Source organism: Schistocerca cancellata, chromosome 5 (assembly GCF_023864275.1).
Source record: "Schistocerca cancellata isolate TAMUIC-IGC-003103 chromosome 5, iqSchCanc2.1, whole genome shotgun sequence".
In the NCBI taxonomy this organism is placed as follows: Eukaryota; Metazoa; Arthropoda; class Insecta; order Orthoptera; family Acrididae; genus Schistocerca; species Schistocerca cancellata.
The window spans coordinates 15,410,216-15,418,816 of record NC_064630.1 but is presented as its reverse complement, the minus strand read 5'-3'; positions in this window follow the sequence as shown (position 1 = coordinate 15,418,816).

Below are 8,601 nucleotides of genomic sequence, written 5' to 3'. Positions count from 1 at the left end.
ACCACAAGCTGCGGACAAAATTGACTAAGTTATATTATTATTCAACAATTTTGGTTTCAAAAATCTTTGCATTAATGCAAGAATCACTTTTTTAATATTGTTACTCATGTACCGGAGCACAGGTTTAAGGTCAGATACGTGTTAAGGCAAGGCTGCATAATGTTTGCAATATTAATTATTATTGGCGTGTGACGAGGGCCCCCCGTCAGGTAGACCGCCCGCCTGGTGCAAGTCTTTCAATTTGACGCCACTTCGGCGACTTGTGTGTTGACGGGGATGAAATGATGATGATTAGGACAACACAACACCCAGTTCCTGAGCGGAGAAAATCTCCGACCCAGCCGGGAATGGAACCCGGGCCCTTAGGATTGACAGTCTGTCGCGCTGACCACTCAGCTACTGGGGGTGGACAGCAATATTAGAAAAGTGTTAAGCTTCACAGGAAAAAAAATATCTTTGATACTTTTCCAGATATTTGGAAATGGTTTGCTGGTGATTCCTTAAAATTCCATTTCTCTATCTGTTTAAAATATGGTTGCAGTTCAAGCAAAATTTCTAGTATGCTCTCACACACGGACACATTTTCTAACAATTTATGGTAAACAAATTTGAAAGGGAACAATGCCCCTTTAATGGCACTAAAATCCTCTCTCCTTGAATAATTGGTAAGCACTAAAACAAAACATTTCGATGTCCCAGACAGTTTCTTGTCTGAAAGTATTATGCATAATCAAACAGTGGAAACTCCAGGTTGGAATATCAACACACCATTAGGAAAAGGATAGGTTGCTACTCACAGTAAAGATAACTGACTGAGTTTCGGACAGGCACAAGGAAAAAACTGTTTTGACCAAAGCTTTCTTCAGCAAAAAAAACACAGACATAGTCATACAAGCAAGCACACCTCATACACATATGACTCCTACCACCCACATCTCTGACCGGTCAAACACATTTACACAAGCAACCACACCTCATACACACATGACTGCTACCACCAGCAGCTCTGACTTTGTGAAGAAGGCTTTGGCTGAAAGCTATAATGTGCAACTCAACACGCCATCTTTATGGTGCACAGCAATCTGTCCTTTCCCTAATAGTATTCATTATACATAATGTGTACAAGTCCCAATAGTTATTAGCTCATTGTTATAATCGTTACAGATATGTTCTTCTATCAGCTTATGTAATTTTAAGCTGACATTTGTTTCATAGACAACTGTGACACATTTTTAAATGATAAGGGAAAAGGTCAAACACAGATTTTCAAACATGTCACTTGCAGTAGTGTGGCCAAGGAACACTGATATTACAAAGCATGTTTTGAAGCGGTCGTTTAACCAAAACCCGACATGAATGCCCATTTTCTTCATCAAATTTTTGGAATTCAGTGTTTCATCAAAGAGAGGGGCAAAATTCTTTCCTTCTAAATCTTTCAGCAGAATATATTTATAGTGTGGTGCTAGTCCAGATACCCTTATGTAAGTGATTTTCTTTTAGCCACATGAGAAGTTAGCAGCAACAGGAAGCATATTTTGAAGACTTTGTGTATGTGTGTATTCCATTTATATGAATAATGAAATTTGATTGTTCTGAATACTCTGAATATTTCTGCATCCAATGTCTCAGAAATCTCCAGATGATGCAGCATTTTCTTTTCCATTTATTTTACATCATTTTCTGTTGCATCCAACTGCTAGGAAGAAGTTGCTGACTGTGGAAGAAATTAAATGACTTTTTTCTTTTTATTTACAGACAACATAGCTTCAAAAGCATCTTGATTTTTTAATAACCCATGTGTCATTCCAGGCTAGATTCTCCCATACTGCCAATCAAAAAGTCTTTTTTGCATACAACGCATTTTGCTCTATGTCTACCCTTGCCATATTATAAAAGCCAATCATTATACAATTTATTTTCTAGCCAGTTTAAACTGAAGACACATTTTCCACCCAGTGCCATATCATTTAAATTAAGGCCTTGGCAAAAAATCTATTTAGGAGCATTAGTAGATACTATAATGTCACATGTGGGCTATTCTATAACAATACTTAAGTTGTTGCACTATGGTAATAAAGTTTTTTTACCAGGTTTTTTTAAAAAATGTGAACCAACATAAAAAATATTAATATTACAGGAATAGCGGTCTAACACGAGGTCACATATTAAGCTTACAATAATGCATTTTAGAAGAAGCATTCTGTGCAGATTTTCAACTCGTTGACATTTTACTTGACCATGGGAAAAAATTGTAACATATCCTTTTTTTTACCAATGATACATGTGAAGAGAGTAATTGTATCAACAGAAGAACAAAGCAACACTGATAACTAATTTTGCCAATCTGAAATTTCTTTTTTGCCCTACAATGGCAACAAAAATACCCTCAACATACCCCCAAGTTTAAAATTACGTAGCACCTTCTAGTGATGGAACATATGTAAGCCCCAAAACTCTCAAAAAACCTGAATTCTGGGTGATTACCCAAGGTCTGGCAACACTGCTACTAACCGGTTTTTGGAGCTTCACAAGAGCCGGAGGAGGAGGGAAGGGAGACTCTCAGAGAACTGTCTTTTTCATCTGGCTGTAGAAGAATAGGTGTCGTCATTAGGTGTGACCTGAGCCAATCACCACTGTACTTGAGCTGAATGACCTGCTAAGAGCATAACTGTTTATTTTGTGATCAAGATACAGTGAAAACAATTTACCATAGTGACAATAAGCATGTTTGAAGCTGCGCAGTTTTGCTTTATGATAGTATAAGGAGTTTCTAAGGAGCCTATATGCACTCTGGATATGATTACTCTTCAATATATACTGCTGAGCAAACCAACCAGTAGAAAAGAGAGTGTTCATTCTTGAGAAGATTTAGTACTTCATTCTGCAATGTTTGATACTGTTATGGCATGCTCAACTCCTGCTCTTGTGATATTTATACCATCACTCACCCAGACACCATTACCAACACTTGTTGATTTTCAATGTATTTCTTCTACTCACCCAACTTCTCTTCAGTACTAGGCAGGATTTTCCCATCTTTGTTTATGAGGAGCCCACTTTCTCTGATGTACACTGATCTATCAACAAATATGTCAGGAGAAACTGAAGAATCACATCATGTTTAATGCTGCCCACTCTGAATTTCATCTTTTTCATGTTGCATTATTTGCTAATGTGATACATTGTCTCAGTTGTTAAGATGCTACTTCAACCATACTAGGGAAGACATTTAATGCCATACCATTTGTTTTCTTGGCAGAATTTTATGATCTACACAATCAGAAGCCTTGGCAAGATCACAGAAAACACCAGCAAGATAATTTTTATTGTTGAGTTCTATTACAGTTGAGTTCATGGGATATCAGCTTCTCACTAGAGAGGCCTTTACAGAAGAAAAACTGAGCTGCTGCTAAGAGGTTATTCTCATAGAGACTGTTCAGTATTCTATTGTAAGGAATCATCTCAAAAATTTTTGAGAACATGACAAGGAACGAGAGTGGTCTATAATCAGAGATTAGTTCAGGGGCACCTGCACATAGAACATGAAAAAAAGACCCTTTAAGAAATCTCATTCTTTGAAGATGTTCTGTAATCACTCTCAAGAGTGAGGAAATGTCTGTTGTTAGACAACACCTGCTTGCATTTAGAAAATCATTCAACATTTGCTGAAACAGCTGGTGTCTGCACTTTGATAATTTACTTTCATTTCAAAAATGATTACAAAAATCGACACAAGATATGGGTATTTCATGAACGGACATTACGTACAGCACATCAATACAGAATATTGATATTTTTGTTTTAATACGCATACCTTACAAAAAGGTATGGCCAAACTTACAGGAAACATTCCTCACACACAAATAAAGAAAAGATGTTATGTGGACATTTGTCCGGAAATGCTTAATTTCCGTGTTAGAGCTCATTTTAGTTTTGTCCACCTACGCTCAATGGAGCACGTTATCATGGTTTCATATGGGATACTCTACCTGTGCTGCTAGAACATGTGCCTTTACAAGTACGACACAACATGTGGTTCATGCACGATGGAGCTCCTGCACATTTCAGTCGAAGTGTTCGTACGCTTCTCAACAACAGATTCGGTGACCGATGGATTGGTAGAGGCGGACCAATTCCTTGGCCTCCGCGCTCTCCTGACCTCAACCCTCTTGACTTTCATTTATGAGGGCATTTGAAAGCTCTTGTCTACACAACTCCGGTACCAAATGCTGAGACTCTTCGTGCTCGTATTGTGGACGGCTGTGATGCAATACGCCATTCTCCAGAGCAGCATCAGTGCATCAGGGATTCCATGCGACAGAGGGTGGATGCATGTATCCTCGCTAACGGAGGACATTTTGAACATTTCCTGTAACAAAGTGTTTGAAGTCACACTGGTAAGTTCTGTTGCTGTGTGTTTCCATTCCATGATTAATGTGATTTGAAGAGAAGTAATAAAATGAGCTCTAACATGGAAAGTAAGCATTTCCAGACACATGTCCACATAAATATTTTCTTTCTTTGTGTGTGAGGAATGTGTCCTGAAAGTTTGGCCGTACCTTTTTGTAACACCCTGTATAGTTAACAACAACAAGTGACAAGACACTGACAATAAGCAGATCAACCATCAATTTATTTTAAACATGTACAAAATCATTCTTGAACAGCATATCGGTGATTTCAGTTCTTGTGGGCAATGTGTAGCTCGTAAGGAAAGGAGGATTGCCTATCAACAAAATCTGTGCATTACTAATAAGCTACAATACAATATAATGAAGCTGCAGATCGAAGGAGTGACAAAAATACTACATGTGTACATTGTCCCCTTATGGAGGATATCCATGGTGAGAGTTCTGTTTCAGAAATGTTGCGTTTTTAGGGTACAAAAAAAGCCTCCTCACAGTTTCCTGATCACCAAGGGTGCACATCTTCATAAACCTCAAATGCGTTGTGGCGTAACAAAAGACAGACAGCAGGAATTAATGACTGTTGTTTGCACTATAGACGATTTTTGTTTTATGAGCATTAGGCTGAGGTCCAAGGTATAATTATCTGCATAACACTTCATCTTTCAATGTTGGAGTCGTCATCAGAGTCCTTAATGACTCGGAAGGCAGTGAAAGACTTAAAAAAGCTCAGGAAGCTGAACTGTGTTTAGATACCCAGACAACGTTCAGTTTGTGATGAAATCAGACCGCTGCTTAAGATCGCAGAATCCCACTGATGTGTTTCAGAGCATGTAGCGTGGAAGAAGTGACAATGTTTTGTTTTACACTGAGGTGACAAAAGTCATCAGGTATCTCCTAATATTGTACTGGACCTCCTTTTGCCATGTGTAGTGCAGCAATTTGACGTGGCATGGACTCAGTGAGTCACTGGACGTCCCCTGCAGAAATACTGAGCCGTGCTGCCTCTATGGCCATCATTCACTGTTGATGTGTTGCTGATGCAGGATTTTGTGCACAAATTGACCTCTCGATTATGTCCCATAAATGTTCGATGATATTCATGTCAAGCGATCCATGTGGCCAAATCATGCACTTGACATGTCCAGAATAGTTCTTAAAACCAATTGCGAACAATTGTGGCCAGGTGACATGGTGCATTGACACTCCTGAAACTTCCATCACTGTTTGGGTACATGAATGGCTGCAAATGGCCTCCAAGTAGCCGAACATAACTATTTCCAGTCAGTGATTGGTTCAGCTGGACCAGAGGACCCGGTCCATTCCATGTAAACAGCATCGTGGAGCCACCAACAAGTTGCACAGTGCCTTGTTGACAACTTGGGTTCATGGCTTCATGGGGTGTGCACCACACTTGAACCCTATCATTAACTCTCACCAGATGAAATTAGGTCTCATCTGACCAGCCAGTCCAGTTTTTCAGTCATCTAGTATAAGACTGATATGGTCAGGAGCCCAGGAGAGGCACTGCAGCCAATATCAGGCTGTTAGCTAAAGCACTCGTGTCGGTTGTTTGCTGCCATAGCCCATTAACGCCAAATTTCAGCACACGATCCTAATGGATACATTTGTCGTATGTCCCACATTGATTTCTTCAGTTATTTCACACAGTGTTGCTTATCTGTTAGAACTGACATCTACATCTACATACATACTTCACAATCCACCATACGGTGCGTGGTGGAGGGTACCTCGTATAACAACTATCATCTTCTCTCACTGTTCCACTCCCAAACAGAACGAGGGAAAAATGACTGCCTATATGCCTCTGTACGAGCCCTAATCTCTCTTATCTTATCTTATCTTTGTGGTCTTTCCGCTAAATATAAGTTGGCGGCAGTAACATTGTACTGCAGTCAGCCTCAAATGCTGGTTCTCTAAATTTCCTTGGTAGCGATTCACGAAAAGAACGCCTCCTTTCCTTTAGAGACACACACCCGAGTTCCTGAAGCATTTCTGTAACACTCACGTGATGATCAAACCTACCAGTAACAAATCCAGCAGCCCGCCTCTGAATTGCTTCTATGTACTCTCTCAATCCGACCTGATAGGGATCCCAAACACTCAAGCAGTACTCAAGAATTGGTCATATTAGTGTTTTATAAGTGGTCTCCTTACCGATGAACCACATATTCCCAAAATTCTACCAATGAACCGAAGACGACTATCCGCCTTCCCCACAACTGCCATTACATGCTTGTCCCACTTCATATCGCTCTGCAATGTTACGCCCAAATATTTAATTGACGTGACTGTGTCAAGCGCTACACTACTCATGGAGTATTCAAACATTACGGGATTCCTTTTCCTATTCATCTGCATTAATTTACATTTATCTATATCTAGAGTTAGCTGCCATTCTTTACACCAATCACAAATCCCGTCCAAGTCATCTTGTATCCTCCTACAGTCACTCAAAGACGACACCTTCCCGTACACCACAGCATCATCAGCAAACAGCCGCACATTGCTATCCACCCTATGCAAAACATCATTTATGTAGATAGAAAACAACAGCAGACCTATCACACTTCCCTGGGGCACTCCAGATGATATCCTCACCTCCGATGAACACTCACCATCGAGGACAACGTACTGGGTTCTATTACTTAAGAAGTCTTCGAGCCACTCACATATTTGGAAACCAATCCCATATGCTCGTACCTCAGTTAGGAGTCTGCAGTGGGGCACTGAGTCAAATGCTTTCCGGAAGACAAGGAATATGGCATCCGTCTGATACCCTTCATCCATGGTTCACAAGATATCGTGTGAAAAAATGGCGAGTTGCATTTCGCAGGAGCGATGCTTTCTAAAGCTGTTCTGATGCATGGACAGCAACTTCTCTGTCTCAAGGAAATTCATTATATTCGAACTGAGAATATGTTCAAGAATCCTGTAACAAACCAATGTTAAGGATATTGGTCTGTAATTTTGAGGATCCGTCCTTCTACCCTTCTTATATACAGGCATCACCTGCGCTTTTGTCCAGTCGCTCGGGACTTTACGTTGGGCAAGAGATTCACGATAAATGCAAGCTAAGTAAGGAGCCAATGCAGTAGAGTACTCTCTGTAAAACCGAATTGGAATCCCATCAGGACCTGGCGATTTATTTATTTTCAACCCATTCAGCTGCTTCACAACCCCAGGGATGTCTATCACTGTGTCCTCCATACAGTAATCTGTACGAGACTCAAATGGCGGTATGTTTGTACGATCCTCCTGCGTGAAAGATTTCTCAAATGCTAAATTTAAAATTTCAGCTTTCGTTTTGCTGTCTTCTGTTGCCAGGCCAGACTGATCAGTGAGTGACTGGATGGAAGCCTTCGACCCGCTTACCGATTTTACGTAAGGCCAGAATTTCCTTGGGTTTTCAGCAAGATCTTTTGCTAAGGTATGACGGTAGTAGTGCTTGTATGCTTCGCACATCGTTCTTTTTACAGCAGCACGAATCTCTACTAACTTTTACCTGTCCTCATTCTCCCAATCTTTCTTGTACCGCGAGTGCAACTGTCTTTGCTTCCTGAGCATTCTCCGAATTGCGCTGTTAAACCATGGCGGGTCTTTTCCGTCCATAACCCACTTTTTCGGCACATACTTCTCCAATGCGTGATTTACAATGTGTTTAAAATTTGCCCATAATTCTTCCACGTCCGTCGTACTGGAAGTAAATGAAGTCGATTCATTTACTAAGTGGGATGCTAACACCTGCTTATCTGCTCTTTCTAATAAGAATAATCTCCTAGCCTTCTTGACCGACTTTTTAACTTTCGTAACCGTAGTTGTAATGACAACATCATGATCACTAATACCTGTCTCAACACTGACACTGTCGATGAGGTCTGGTCTGTTCGTAGCTACCAGATCTAAAATATTTCCATTACGCGTTGGCTGTCGATTTAGCTGCTCAAGACAGTTTTCGGATGTGTTCAAAAGTAATTCACACGACAGCTTGTCTGTACCACCTGTAATGAATCTATAGACATCCCAGTCTATACTAGGTAGGTTGAAGTCACCTCCAACTAACATAGCATGATCCAGGTACTTCTGCGATACAGAGTGTAGACTCCCTTTGAATGGTGGAACTCTACTATGCAAATGCCACTGCTCTCAGGTGTTAAGCGAAGGCCGTCAGCTA